The following is a 15172-nucleotide window of genomic DNA, read 5'->3' as shown; positions in this document are numbered from 1 at the left end:
ACACCTTTCCTCCAAGTCACCCCAGGCAAATTTTGCCGCATCCAATTCAGCAGGGGACAAACAGTCCCTGCATTCAGACTCATGAAATTTTAAATAAATCTATTATGTGCAAGCAAATGAACAACAAACAACTAAATTGCCTCATTCTTTCCATTACCCACAACACTATGGAGTTGGCGATTATGTACACAAGCACACACACACACACACACACACACACAAACACACGCGCACACACACACACACACACACACACACACACACACACACACACACACACACACACACACACCCACACTTGACTCAATTAACGCATTTCAAACCATCCACAAATTTATACACCTACATCATTTCACACTCACAAATGTGTTTCTATGCCGCTCTCAGCGTGAATGTGAGCATCATTTGCCAATGTGACTTTTGTTGATTTCATAATTTTCATAAGCTAAAGCCCCAAGGCACTCTTTAGTTTTTTTTGGATGATATGATGTGTCACTGTGATTTTTATTTTTTTTACCTGTGCGGTCCTGCATTTCGCCTGGCGGTATGCCAATGTGTTCTCACTTCAGCAGCTCTTCCCCTTCCTCTGCTGATGCCTTTTTTCTGTCTGCTCTCTCAGAGATTTCTTCCTCAGACACTACGAACCAGCAGGGCTGGTGAATTCATGCAAACACGTGTTACCATGTATTAACAGACGAAATTAGGGGATGATGAAGAACAACGTCACCTTGTTGTTCTTTGTTTGGTTTAGAAATAAATTAATTGGAAATGAGGCTCTGGGACATAAAAGGAAAAAGGATTTGCAAGTGAAAACAGAGAACAACAAAAGCTCCGCAGTTAGAAGAAATGAATCATCATCCTTCTTAATAACGCCTTAACATATACGGACATTTCTTTTATTTGTGTGCTTTTAAAAAAAAGCGTAATATAAATTGGAACCACAATGTCAAGCAGGTAGTGGTCTTGCATTTTTAAAAGGCTTAATTTGGTAGGAGTCATTGCAAACATTATGCAAATGTATACTTATTCACAGGTAGATCTAACATGCTGTTTTGTGCAAAAGACCTTAATCATATTCAGAAGGAACAGATGTCTGCAATAAAATGAAACAAACTTGAGAAAAAGCCAATTGTAGCGTGCTCTTTAGCAGAACAGGTGCCCCCACAGTCTGACTCCGCTCTGCAGCTTTTTTTCATTGAGAGACAAAGAACAGGCAGAACAGGTGCATCGGTGTGTGACTCACTGTTACAGATAGATTATGATTTAATTGAGGTATCATAAACTATTCTAAATTAAATTATCTAATGAGCCTCCAACCCGAAGGAAAGTTTTAGATGGAGCATAATATCACAAAGTCTCATTGTCTGTGCAGGCCTTCGGCAGTGAGGTTAAATCTAATTCTCATGAGGAGTAGCAAGTCAGACATTGCACTAAACCATCTTTCATCTCTGCTTCTGGATTTAATCGGGGATCACGTCCAGGTCAAGCCTGCATCTGGATACACACACAGATCCAGTCACAGGGAGGAGACAGCTTGGCACTGGGGATGTCAGATCAAAACGGAAGAAGGGAGCTTGGCACAGGTTGTGTCTGATTAAGTCATCATTCAGAAAGGGGCACTGGAGAGAGGGAGCTGAGACACAATGACACCAGCTTGGCTGCCTTAGATGGAGTCGATCACCATGGGACTAATCAAGCACACAATAAACAAAAAGAAAACACCCAACAGAATAGGAGCTCATTCTGTCTGAGGCGAAATGCATTAATATGCTTTTCTCTAAAGACCTTGTCCTCTCAAGGGGATGGTGGGTGTCTCAGCCCATTGATTCCCACAGAAAATCACTTATATTGACCATAAACTGGTGCACTGTTCTGCAGCATCATTAATACAAACCCTTCCCACTGCCTGCGACACACCTCCCCCAGCTACTTACATTTAAATTGACCGGATGCAAGATAATTGTTGTTTGTGTCTAACTAGTTTATTATGTATTAATAAACTCAGAGTATGCGTAGAAACATGTTAATTGGCTCCAGTTGGTGGTAGGCGCTACACAAAGCTTGCCCACAGTCGCAGGAGGAGGAGGTGGAGGTGGTGGTGGTGGTGTTAGGGGCGGTGGGGAGTGTCTGTCAGTCAGCCCTCCTCTCCTTAGGGAGAAGAGAAAAAGAAGAGCGAGAGGAGATATATTCAAAGCCTTATCTCACATTGCTTCTCTGGCTCTCTTTCTAACTCATCCCTAAAACCCAGACAGTCGGTTGCTCAAGAGAGAATAACATCTACGCTCTCCGCCCTGTCCGTCACTCTGTTTCAGCACTGTCATGTCACTCTCTATTTCCTTTATAAAGAGGACGGTGTGCAAAGAAAATAAAGAGATGCTTGCACCAGATTCAGGAGAAAGCTCATTTTCATCTAATGATCTCTAGATATCATCTCTTTTCATCTCTTCTTTGCTGTCATTATGCCATTCATCAATACAGAACATTGCTACTGAGACAGCTCCAAACTTCTGTTTCCCTAAAGGGGTCGAGGTGACAGTGTATGGCCCCAGATGAGACAACATAGAGCCCTTTCTGAATGTCCAGCTGTTCTAATCAGATATTTACTAATCATTTTTCGTAAGGACCAATCAGAAAGAATTACAACACAGTGGTAAACCTATGACAAACACACAAATGTCAACTGGACGGCAACATGTGACCATAATTCAACAATAGTGCAGAAATAAATTGCTTAATGGATTAGTTACCAACTATTAAATTAACCACCAACTATTTTGATAATCGATGGAAGTATTTTTTAAGAAAAAAAAAAAAAATCAAAATCCATGAATACTTTTTGGTTTATTTACTTCTCTGTTACAGTAAACTAAATATCTTTGAGTTGTGGACAAATACTTGGGCTTTGGGAAACGGTGAACAACATTTTTGACATTTTTGACATTTTATAGATAAAACAACTTATCAATTAATCGAGAAAATAACTGCAGATTAATCAACAGTGAGAATAATCGTTAGTTGCAGCACTAGTCGAATGGTGTCTTTCTCGAGGCTGTGAGTAGTGAACATTTATCAGGGACAGACAGCGAGAGGACGTTAAACCTGAAAAAAAAATTGATTGTACTCGTCGCCGACATTATCTAAGCAAAACCCCGTGGCACACACACACCCCACATACTTCATTGTGAATGCACACAAACGCACACACTGCTACCAACACATGAGGGCTGCAGGGTGCTGTTGCCATAGGAACGGGGAAAGGTAATGGCCATGTTCTTGAGTTGATGCCGCAGGGGGTGAGGAGCAAAAGAGGGGTGTGTGTGTGAGAGACAGGGGGTGAAAGTGAGTCAGACCCATGGACTAATGATAACAGCTTTAACTTCAAATCTGCCATCTTACTGTCACCATCCACAGAGTAACGGCGGTGACAACTCCAGCACCAGCGTACTAATAGGAGGACTAATAGGAAGTTTTAGGCAACAGTGATGCCATGCCATTTATTTGAATACCTTCAGCAGAACACCCAGCCAATGTGGTTAATGCTCTTAGCTTTATTGCAGAGGGAGCTGATGGCTGATTCGTGGCCTTCCCTCTTCGACCCTGGGGTATGAATAAATGATCCCTAATGCAATTAACCCTTTAGTCAACACTGATGACCATTTCTGTGTGTGTGTGTGTGTGTGTGTGTGTGTGTGTATGTGTGTGTGTGTGTGTGTGTGTGTGTGTGTGTGTGTGTGTGTGTGTGTGTGTGTGTGTGTGTGTGTGTGTGTGTGTGTGTGTGTGTGTGTGTGTGTGTGTGTGTGTGTGTGTTTAAATATTACTGAGAAGTGCAAATAATTTAATCATACGTCAGCACCTCAGTCCCTATAGCGAGCTGTTTAAGTGTCAGGAAGCTCCAGGGTCTCATTCATATTTGACATATGCACATATGGTTCCTGAAATGTTCTAATAATAACAACTGATAATCATAATGTTACCTCACTTTACTTCATTTTAGGACTGGGCGGTGTGGTTTTAATCAATACCATGATAGCAATAACAATAATAAGTCCTATGTCCATACGTGGCACAGTATGGCAGCAGTGGTATGTTACTGCTTTAACTCAAGTACTGAACTAAAGCACAGTTAAGAGCTTTCTCATTGTCCACTGCGTTAAACATTTACTCTTCTACATAGCTATAGTTAGTCAATTGCTTTTCACATTAGGATTTTACATATAAAACATAAGCTCAATTTAATAAACATGATACGCTAGTAAAGATTAAACTACCCAACAGTATATTAAGTAGTTAAAAATAGCTTCACCACGACCAATGACAACATGAAAGTACTGCTACATATTGATACATGCACAATAGCGATTCCAATAATAACATGACATGAGGTGCATTTACTTGTAATGCAGTATTTCGTACAGAGTTGAATTGCGATGTTTATTCGATAAATGCTTGAAATAGCCTAACTCTGCCATTTCTGCTATATGGCTTTTGGAGAATCGAAATCAGATGTAAAATAATTAAATTGGTGTTAAATCCTAAAAATATTTTACTTTTCTACACTATATGAGAACACAATCTTTAAATGTGGGAAATAATAAAAATGCAGCTCACCTTTTTTTGGGCACCCCTGTGGGATTTAATACAAAAGTACATTAGTATTTTCTCATTTCAGAAATCTAGTGGAAAATTAACACTACGTAAACCAAATTAAAGCATTTCTGTGGCGATATTTGTGAAGCACTTCTTCTCTTTTCTTTAAACTCCTAAAAAAACAACAAAAAGTACACTGCACTGCCCTGGATAACAGCATGAGAATTATCTTCAGGCCACTCTGCCAATTAAACATAGTTTATTAGTTTCCTCATCTCTTGCAGAGTTGGTCATCACACGCTGCTGCGGTTTTTCCTATCTCCCCCCATCCTCCTTCTTCTCCTCCTCCTCTTCTTCTTCCTTTACCGCTTGATGCTTCCCTTTGTGTCACTTTACCCACACGATGACAGGGGGGCTTTTAAAAATAGAGACGATCCACCGAGATTACAGCGTTTTAATTACAGAGCTGTAGATGCGATGGGGGTGTAGAGGCCGCTTCCACTGACAGGGATTGGAGAGGGTTGAGAAGGGAGGTAGAGTTGGAAGGCAGAGCGGTACAGTGAATGTAAACCGTGCGCTAATAAGTGTTGTCTGCCATAGTGAAGCTCTCAGGCTGTAACCGTCTATTATACGGGGATTGTTGGCTGCATGTTGCAATGTGAGCACTCCATGAACACACACCGGTGGCCACATCACTGTTGTTTTAAATATTAATGCCAGAAAAATCACCTGTGGGGAGACTGGGGGCCGTTCAAGTCAAGGCAACTGTTTCTTCCTTCACTCAGGGGAAAACTAAAACGGGGGTACCTACTCTGCATCTGCTCACCCCTCATGTCATAAAGCCATGAAAAAATAATTCATTTAACAATAAAATGAATAAATTAATTAAATTGATAACAACCTTGACAGATTTTGAGGTGGGGAAGTTTTGGGGTAGCCCTTCATTTTAATACCCTCAACGTTTATTAGCAGTATAAACAATAAATCAATGGCATATGTGAATTTATCAGCTGCTTAATTAGGTGTTTAAAATGTTTGTATGATATCCTCCTAACTGTTAATAGTTTGTAAATACAACATTAAGAGGTAGAGGTAGATGTATTACCTGCCAAAGGTATTTCTTGATAAAAAATATGAATAACCACACAGTATGTTCATGGAATAGTGTGTCATCAAGCATTCATTAATGTTGTACACCAGTAATGTGGTCTACTGTGAGAGAAGCAATAGATTTAACAAATATGAATACAAATATATAACAGAAACCATTAACTTTTATCTACTTACAACTACATTTATGGGCTACAAATCTTGTGTGAACCGTCGATATGTCGCTAAAAAAATTTGCAATCTAGGATTTCCTAGACAAATAACCAAGTCCAGTTGCTTTTGACTGAAATTGCATTGAGGATAACGACGACCTGGACAAATGAGAACATTCACAGGCCTCTGGGTTGTTGATTAAGGATGTAGTCTATGATATCACCTGCGACATATAAATATTTGATCATGTAACTGAGCCACATACCTTAAAATAAGCAGCACCATTAGATAGAAAGATAGAATATGTCTCCTTTATTTAATTTTAAAGTTTAAACTCAATCCAAAGCTCGATAAGCAGCCACACACTCTATTTTAGTACTGGAATGATAAAATACTGTACTTACACATGTCTTTGTGCAGATTGAAAATCACTCACAATAATGAGTAAACACATATTTAGCACCATAATGATGATGATTACATTCAAACTGCCTGTTGAGTTGTTGACTCGTAGATTTGAGCATGTTATCTCATTTCACATTATTAGTATCTAGAACATTTACCTATGTTTAATTAACTGAAAATATAGATATTTTTTACTTTGACATTCAAAAGATTGTTTTTCTTGTTTTCTCGGTGTAATAAAAAACTAATAACATCCGCTGTGATTCACTGTTGAAAAACTGTGAAAATTAGAAAAGTCCATAGGGGACGAATACTTTTATAGACAATGCATTATAGTTTTAGTTCTTTGAGTTACCTGCTCTGCTTTTGGCTTCCAAAGTAAGATTAATTACACAAACAGCCTGCGCTGCATACTGTAGGTCAATAAAGTGATCACAGACTGAGGGAGAGTGTGTGTATGTGTAGTGTGGGTGAGTGTGTTGTGTGGGTGAGTGTGTGTGTGTGTGTGTGTGTGTGTGTGTGTGTGTGTGTGTGTGTGTGTGTGTGTGTGTGTGTGTGTGTGTGTGTGTGTGTGTGTGTGTGTTGCTTGTGTTTTGGCACCTTGGCAACCTGCTACTGTGTGCCTCTGCATCTCAGCAAACAGGTTAGAATTACATACTGAGCATGGTGTAAATAATATCAGCTGAAGCTCTCACATATGGCGTGGACAGAAGATATTTATCCACACTTTCAGCCGTATGATCCTCATGCTTTTCAGATATTTCCTGTAAGCTGTGCATTATTTCACCCCGTTCTCTCCTGTGGTTATTAGGCTCTCGGTTCAAGCTGTTTATCTCAGCAACAGCTAATTTGCTGCTATCTGTTTGAGCTCCAACACAAAACCCATCACTGAGTTTTACGTCATAATATAATCATTTCTAGTACTACAAGAAGTGATGTTTTTAATATTGTTAGCATATGGGTATAATCTTTCAATGTTTTCCCCTTCCCCTGGACCAGAGCTTCACCTCCTGTGTAGCAGTTATAGAAAATACAGTTTATTCTCAGCCACTGTGCCTCCAGGCAGATAGCCTCATTACAGCCCCATCTCTCCTCCCCAGGCTCCTCAGCAGCCCACCACTATACCGCAGCAGCTCCCAGCGCCCATGATGCCTCCCGACATTGCTCGTTCCATTAGGCCTGGTGGTCACGTCAGGGAGGATATGGCAGACTGTCACTACACAAACTAGATCTCAGGATTTCACACTCACGGCTGTTCCTGCCTGTCTGTCACATTACCAGCTTGCTAGGAAGCACTCATATATATTATTTATGGTCTACTTTTGAGCTTGGACAATTGCATAAAATGTCTGTGCATGAGTTTGCATGTCAGAGTGTGTGTTAAAGTCATATCCAAGTGCTGCAGCAGGTTTTAGTGAGCCCACTTTAAAACTTCTTGAGGAATAATTCAGTTATTTAAAGTAAAGTTTTGTAAGCCAGTGGCATTTAGTTCAGATATTCAAAGGTTAAAACTCTTGTATCAGCCTATTGTTGTGACTCTAAACACAAAATGTTTTAAGAATTGTCACTGTGCTTATGGATTTTGTGTTATAACGGTTATAATGACTGCTTAATCCTAACTACTGTGTGGTCCTGGGTTTACTCAGATTATAAAACAATCCTGCGCTCTAAGTTAAACAAATTTAATTTAAAGCCAAACCAAACACGTGCTGTAAGCTGCACAGAGCAACAAGGACATTTGTTAAACATTTGAAGAATATCACAACACAAAAATCATGTCATTTGAAGATTCTAGATTGCATATACTGAACCCTCTCAGTGCTTAAAGTAAAAATCTTTTTCTTCTGATGGATCACTCTCTTGCTGCTGTAGAAGATGGTTTTATATGTTTAGTTAAATTCTCTTGGCTGTAAAGTATTGATCTGCAGTCTCTCAATTATTAGAGACAGTACATTCTTAACTACGCACATATTCACATCTATTCTGCCTTTAACAATAATTGACTGCCATTGTTACCAGTTGCCACATTTTGGATTTATTGATGTGGAGCTTTTTTCTGTTCATGTACCGAATATCAAGAGCACACTCAGTTAAGTTTTTGTGAAGCTGAATTTTGTTACCAGACATGATTTTCATAAACAAAACAAAAATGTGGAGATGGAAGGTGAAAAATACTGACAAAACAATTCCACCAGAGATCATGAAGTAGATGGATTCTGTGTGAAATGTTGTCAGTGACATAGATAAAGGCCCGGCTACTCCAGCTATCACATGTTTCAACTAGACACATGTTCTTTGCACGGACAGTCTTCAGACTAACACTAGCTGACATTATCGTTATATTATTTATGAAATTGACACAAACCCTCCAAGATGGTGAAATAATACCAAAGTTTGTCAAGTTACTGAATGTTGCATCACCAAGCAGGCAACTGGTGCCCAGAGATATCACATTCATATTGCCTGGGAAACCATTTAATAGTTCATCAGGGTGACAAATAATACTTACATAGCCACACGTTTTTTTAGTCACTTTCCTAAGTCTCGAAACTCAGAAAGTGCAGTCTATTTATATATCGCTCGGGAGGAGTGAAATAATTTTGCGAGGTGAGTCATTGCCCAACAAATGTGGAGTGACAAGAAGGTGAGAAAACTTCACCACCTCGATTTGACACAATGTGGATTAATCATCTAATAGTCGCCCCGAGGGAAGAGGACACAAGAGCAGGCTGATAAAATAGATAGGACAATCAGAGGACCGACAGATAGTGCTGATTGTGCTCTGTGTGTGTGTGTGTATAATAGTCTCAATATGCAGACCTTATAGAGATGATGATGATCTAGGAAGCCCAGATGCTCCATGGGGGACAAGTACCCTAAAGCACGAGGCACGGTAAGGATGGACAGTGTGAGTGCGCGCTAACACGACCGCCGTGGTTCTCAGCCGGGCCAACGGGTGGGTACCAGACAAGGATCAGGGTCTGTTCAGTCAATAAATTGAGTTGAATTTTTATTAAAATTTTGGATTTGGATTTTTTTTTTTTTAACTGTAATAAAAAAATTAAACAGAGAATGAATTTGATCATAACTTGCAATGTGAAACTGGTGTTTGAGAGAATCACCTTGATCTTGAAAAAGTTAACTTGATTATTCTTAGCTTCAGCACAAAATGTAATTATTCAACTCCGACATGTACAAACAATCTCTGGTGTTATTATTAGTATCATTAACAGTGATGCTCGGGTATTTTTTTTTGGCTGTTGGGTGTTATAATTAAACAGGTATATGATTGATATTTGCTGAATGGACCTGTAAAACTACAGATATAATACCGAAAAGATTAATCTATTTTAGTTTTTAAATTTTTATTTCCCAACTCAAGCCACAGGAGGTCTTTTCCACCTGTGGCCATCAAACTGTACAACAACAAGGAAAGATGAGAATAAAAATATGAATATTATATGTTCATGTGATAGACTGGCGTCTTGTCCAGGGTGTAGCCCGCCTCACGCCCGATGTCACCTGGGATCGGCTCTAGCCCCCCGCGACCCCGACAGGGACGAGCGGTTGAAGATGAATGAATGAATATATTATGTTCAGCATTACCTTTCAACACCCTGTACATTATTTTTCAATATCAATACAATGGGCTATATTATGTTCATTATCGTGTGCATGTGCAATATATCTCAATTACATCATGTTGTGTCATTTGTACTTTACTCCTTAACAGTTTATTTTTATAGTTCACCTTTTTGATGCTCGTATGTAATCTTGTTATATTTTGATATTGCTATGTTATATTGTTGTTGTTTTTGTAATTTTAATTGCAATTTTGGAGCAATCTGGAACAAGAATTTCCTTTGGGATAAATAAAGTTCTATCTTATCTTAACAAGACGCCACCTTGTTTTGATTCCTTAAAACATTCTTAAAATAAGTATTTAAAGTGAAAACTTTGTGATGATCTTTCCTGGGGCGGCAGTAGCTCAGTTCATCTCCTGGGCACTGCCGAGGTGCTGTTGAGCAAGGCACTGAACCCCCATCTGCTCGGGGCGCTGTTCCAATGGCAGCCCCCTCACTCTGACATCTCTCCATTAATTGCATGTATATAGGTCCTGTTTGTGCGTGTGTGTATTTCGAGCCTGTGTGTTTGTAACATGAATAATAACAGAGTGAAAAAATTGAATTTCCCTTGTGGGATGAATAAAAGTAAATTCTTCTTCTTCTTCTTAGTCTTGGACTCAAAGATAAAGCTTGGTGTTTTTCTCCCCTCCACGAAATCAGGCTCCCACAAAACTGGTTTTAATTTAAGAAAATGAGGCTAAAACGGATATTTACCAGCACTATTACCACCCTGGTCTATAAAGACTCAATCAAACCCATCTCCTCTCCTCCCCCCACACCCCACACAGACAGGTGATCAAACTCCTGCAGCATGTCCATAACAGTTCATTCTTCATTTTTAGGAAGAACAATTGTAGCTTTACTTTGGACAGATGCAAAACCAGAAAATTACACTGGAGATAAGACACTATTTTACATAGTTTATCAACATGTGACAAGGACACATACCTGTTTTTTTCCTGGAGAAGCACTCCACCTTAGCTGATATTTTTACCACATGTTTGGATTATAGGTAAATCACATGGCTGGTGGGCACCGAGGTCTTTAATCCCACCTTTTTCTTTTTCAGCCTTTTTTTGTGGTGACTGCAGTTATCACGAACAGCTACCATCCACTTCTTCTTCTTCTTTCTTTTTTTTTAGGGTTTTTTAAAACATTGCATTTAAACTTGGTATTCATTACAAATATGAGAAAAAAACGATACTATTAGTCATTTTTGAGTGGATATAAAAATATACAGAAATATTTAAAAAAGTAAACAGACAAAAACAAACAAGTAGAAAAGCAAAAAAAGAAACAAATAAATAAATAACATATAACATGTCAGGGGTCATTCAATAATTAAAATTAAATTAATTGAAAACATTCAATAGGAAGTACAATCTTACAGTTTTCATGTTTTTTTTAGATGAAGTAATTGTCTTAATATTTTTAATTAATGGTTGGCCCCGTGGACTAGTCAAACTCAAGGTGGGAGCAGGTTTGTGTTGCTCTGCGCATGCGCGTTGTTGTTTTCCCACACTTGAGACACTTGACACCGTCCCCACGTAACTAAGCAGCACATAACTATTTAAAAACTATTGTATTATTTAATATCTACTCAAGATAAACAGTACACAAATTGATAAATAAATAACAGTACTCCCTCAGTTCCACTAAAACCACACTTTCTTCTGCTCCCAGCAGGTGGCGCTTTGCCACTTAATAAAAATAAATGAATTAACTGTCAGATGAAGTAAGAAGTCAAATGCACATCCATCACTCTGAAACAGAAATGATAATCCTGACAACTTATCAGATTTATTTCCTTCCTTTGTATCAAATCTTCACCTGCTGGCAGCCTGAGACGTTTTTTTTTTTTATTTTAGCAGGCACCAGAATTTAATTTTGACAGACAGAGCAAATCTACGAGGTTTTGAAAGGGAAAGGACCTCTTCTCTTCAAAGGCTCCACTGTCTGAGGCAGATTCAAGCTGTGCATTCTTCCATGAAAATCACTCCTAATAGCTCAAACTTACTCATGCTTTGAAGACACTGAGTTTTAATAACTGTAGATGTGGCAGGACCTTACTTTAAGTTGCAGGACCTTACTTTAAGTGTTATGCTGTAGATTTGATCATCTTAATGCAATGTAAAGATGAATACAAGCTTGCTAGAAATGATCTTTGAGGACACCTTTACTTATTTCATGTCATAAAAGCTTCCAGGGTCATTGTTTCAGGTAAAAGGTCCACTCTAGATAGTCTATCAGCCTTGCCATATCTTACCAAAACTTTTTATGAGACATTCGTAAGACATTTTGGGGAGCAAGGGACAGGATGCTTCATGTGGGCTGTGCTTAAAAAAACACCCTGTTCTTGACTTTTTAGTAGACCTAATACTTTGAAGAAGTATTGTGCACAGCTAAGCAAATAAGTTCCTTTCTCTCATACACATTTATGAGACCTGAATGGGGAGAAAGACTTTCTCTTATCTCTCAGCTCAAGTCCCCCTTGAAAAAAAATACTTTTTGGGAAATTTCTACAGTAGGTTTAGTCGTAGTAGCTATCTGCTATCCATTTATGAAAGGCTGAATAAGTAGAATCTTTATTAAAAGCTATATTTAATTTTTTTTTTAAATGTACCAGCCATTAAGCAGCCGGCATTGTGGGTTGCTAGGGTTGTCTGTTGTTCGGTGAAGCTACTGTAGGCTGGCCATGGTTGAAATGGAGTTTAACAATCCTGCAGCTGCTTATCTGTCCCAGCAGCTGAGTGACCAGAGACGGGAAAACACAAGAGTCAATATAGGCAAAACATTCACTCCATGGACTGAGATAAAGGAGTTCAATGGCATAAAAACGCAAGCACAAATGGCTACGTTTCTCCTTGATCGGCAAGCTAATTTTCATGTTCACTTAGCTGTGATGGCGGTAACGGCTAACAGCTAACAGTAACTATCAGTCAAACCTCTGCAATACTTGTTTTTATGGTGCGATTTTCCGGAGGGTGTGGGTTCAAACAGGCTCAAACAGACTCCGGTCTCCTGTAGGCTACAGGGCTGACCAACCTGGCAACCTGAGTGCTGGAATTATTTTTTGTCGTTGCGACTACGATCTTGAGACACTAGATGGCGGTGTTCTGCTCATTCTTCATATTCAATCTTTAAATCTGTATATTAAAGGAGACACTAAACTGTGGTTTAGATTATTTATCATTTATCATTGACCTTTGGACTTTTTATCACTCATTCCAGGTAAATTAAAACTTTCAGGAGACGTAACACACTGATTGAAATGATTGTGTGATCAGGCCTGTTCACCCACCCACAGCCCACTGGCACTGTAGAAGCCGATGTCACGCCTGCAGCAGGTAAAACCAACCACACAGCAATACGCAGCCAATAGTTAATTAACACTGTCTGCTCCCGTGATGTCATAGGGCTCTTCAAAGCTGGGTGATGAGAGACCTGCCACTAACAGGCTTCGCAGCAATTGTGATAAGAAGGGTGCTGATTGGGGATGATGCTAGTGATTATGGTGCTGTTGATTTTGAATGAGTTCGTCAGATACTTCAGATTCGTGTGATGCTTTATCTTGTTTTTCCATAGACAGCAACAGTGCTGAGGGAAGAGGAGAGGGTGATTATTCATTCATTCACCAATATGTTGTTGTTTTTTGTATTACAGGGAAAAAACAATATGGATTCATTCATCTTCACTCAGAGATCATGACACTTAAGTTTGACATTTTCTTGCTTATTACAATTAAATGCATTTTATGATAATTTACAATAGATGAAACAGGCAAATAAATACAATATCATGATGTGTTAATGGTATCTTATGCCCCTACATTGTTTAACTTGTATAGCCCAAATTATCCAACAGGGGGCAGCAACAGATGTTAAGTAGGCTGACAAATAAACCGCAACCTAGTTTTGTTTCTGTGTTGACAAGCACTCACGGTGACTCTGCATACTGATGTAGGTCATTACTTAGTGTATGACAACACATATCTATTGCTATGTAACACTGTGTGACCTTGTCTTAAATACAATGTGATGAGTAGCTAGAAGAAGAATAAGAGGAGGCCCACTGCTCAATCCCTACTGGTGAAGACAATACAAGCAACAAAATCATGAAAAGTTCATAAACTTATTAGATTTAATATTCTGGACATGTTTAAATAAGAAAAACAGTTGATGTATTTGTGTGTTTGGTTCTAAATTCTGGGAAAGGTGAGTTAACATACAGTGTGAGACAATTCTTGAGGTTTGCATTAACTTGCTTGCAGTAGCAAATAGGTTCACTTTGCCAAATGGTATTATCCATCGAGCACCGTGTCGCTGAGACAGCTGAGGAATAGGAAAGAATTTCCAATGTCAATTTACTAGATTTGTCCGTGCATCTCAATTCCCGCATTCCCTGGCATCCGCTGAAAATAGCTGCAGGGTTTGGAGGTTCATTTGGAATTTGAAAACTGGATCGGACTGTGAAAGTGCAGGGTGGGGAGCACAGGGTTTCAGCCTCAGTGGGAGGGTCATTTTAAAGATATGGGTGTTGAAGGCAGAACACCCAAATCTCTGATAAAACAGTAGGATTAAGAGCTCAAATGGGAAGGATGTGCCAATACGTCTGTCTCTCCACTGTCTCCAGGGTAATGTCAATGTTTACTCAGCTATTAATATCAAACCACCACACATTGCCTATCATAGAGACACAAGTGAGAGTGACGTGAGAGCGGAAGGGAGAGAGAGGGAGAGAGACAAATGCATTCAGAGCAGGAGTGAGATTAAAGAAGGGCAGTGAATGGCAGGAGTAATAATTTATAAATTAGATTGAACATATTGTAGATGTAAATGAAGAGGAGGCGGTGCAGTGCCTCTAATAAAGCTCTGCACACCAACAGGGGAGCAGTGTGCTCTGTGTTGGAAACAAACACAGGTGGTGGAACATGAAAGATAAATGAAGGATGTAAAGTGGTGATGTGGGGATTGTTTATAGGGTGGAGGACACGGTCACAGTGTATCCAAACATACACTCCCCGCTATCTATTTCTGCCTGAAAAATGCATTCATTTCCATATCGATCTGTTCCCTGTGCTTTACAGCTGCTGTTTTGTTGGATATATTATCACATCATATAACTGTTTAGGTTATAAACCCTTTTGCTGTAATGATAAAAAAAAACTTTTCTCTCTGTTGCATCCCATTTCTTCTGTCTGTCCACAACCCAATATCCCCAGGGATCAATAAAGTCTGATCTAACCTATTACATAGCACAGTACAGTGGTGAACCTGTCTGAGGCAGGAGGA

Source organism: Echiichthys vipera (genome assembly GCF_963691815.1).
Source record: "Echiichthys vipera genome assembly, chromosome: 17".
NCBI classification, from domain to species: domain Eukaryota; kingdom Metazoa; phylum Chordata; class Actinopteri; order Perciformes; family Trachinidae; genus Echiichthys; species Echiichthys vipera.
Note: the sequence above shows the minus strand (reverse complement) of the source record.